This window comes from Marmota flaviventris, chromosome 9 (assembly GCF_047511675.1).
Source record: "Marmota flaviventris isolate mMarFla1 chromosome 9, mMarFla1.hap1, whole genome shotgun sequence".
Lineage (NCBI taxonomy): Eukaryota > Metazoa > Chordata > Mammalia > Rodentia > Sciuridae > Marmota > Marmota flaviventris.
The window spans coordinates 60,033,610-60,034,493 of NC_092506.1; the positions used below are offsets into that span (position 1 = coordinate 60,033,610).

Consider the following 884-nt stretch of genomic DNA (forward strand, 5'->3'; position numbering starts at 1 on the left):
TCAGTAGAAGCACACTGTGTGAAGAAAAGTCTTCCTGTTTTCTCCTCCATGGCCAGAGCAGCTCATCCACTCTGTCTTCCACGTCATCCACCTGCCTTAGTCTCTGGCAGAGCTCACAGATGAGGATAGCTCCAAGGGTAGTGTCTTCCAGGACATCCTCAATGTCTACATTGATCATGTGCACAGGCTGGAGTGTCTCCTGTTCTCTGGAACACAAATTTTTCACCCACCCTGTCATATACACTCTCCTCACAGGTGACGATGATACCAAAGGAATCAGTATACTCCTGAAATCTTTCTGTTTGGGGCTTGAGTCTCTTATTTCTTCCCAAGATGTGCAAAATTTCATCCCAGGTATAGCTTTCTCTATCTTTCCTTAGAAGGTCACTATGCATCTGTTTATATTTTGTTGCAAAATCATAAACCACTGGAAGTGGTGGTCCTGGGAGCCTCACATGAGAACTCATCCCCAAAGACCTGACACTGAGCCCTTTTTTTCCTCAAGGATGCTGTGGGCTTGCATGCTCCTGTTGATGCTACTCATACATACCACAGCCACCCTGAGTGGGGATGAGGACATGAAGGCAGCTATGGGAACTCCAATGAGACAGATGACTCAGTGGCTACAGGGACTCTACAGACTTGGAGATGAACACCTACATCCAGGTTTTCCCAGCAAGCAAACTGTCGAAACACAGGAAACACATTTATATTTTCATCACAAAAAATGTGAAGACTTCTTTATTGATTGATTCAGTAGAGATCATGGATTATGGTCTTAGAGCCTAATCTAATCATGAGACCAATCAATGTGATTGGATCAATTAAACTGTGGGTCCTGAGCAAGGTTGGTACCACAGAGACTGATAGAAATCTGGAGTTGG

The 884-nt window shown here is 44.6% G+C and overlaps 1 pseudogene; it reads right to left on the reverse strand.

Moving 5' to 3' along the window:
* LOC114098352 (RNA polymerase II subunit A C-terminal domain phosphatase SSU72 like protein 3-like) lies at positions 1-580 on the reverse strand (annotated as a pseudogene).
* Between the last annotated feature and the right edge of the window lie 304 nt (positions 581-884).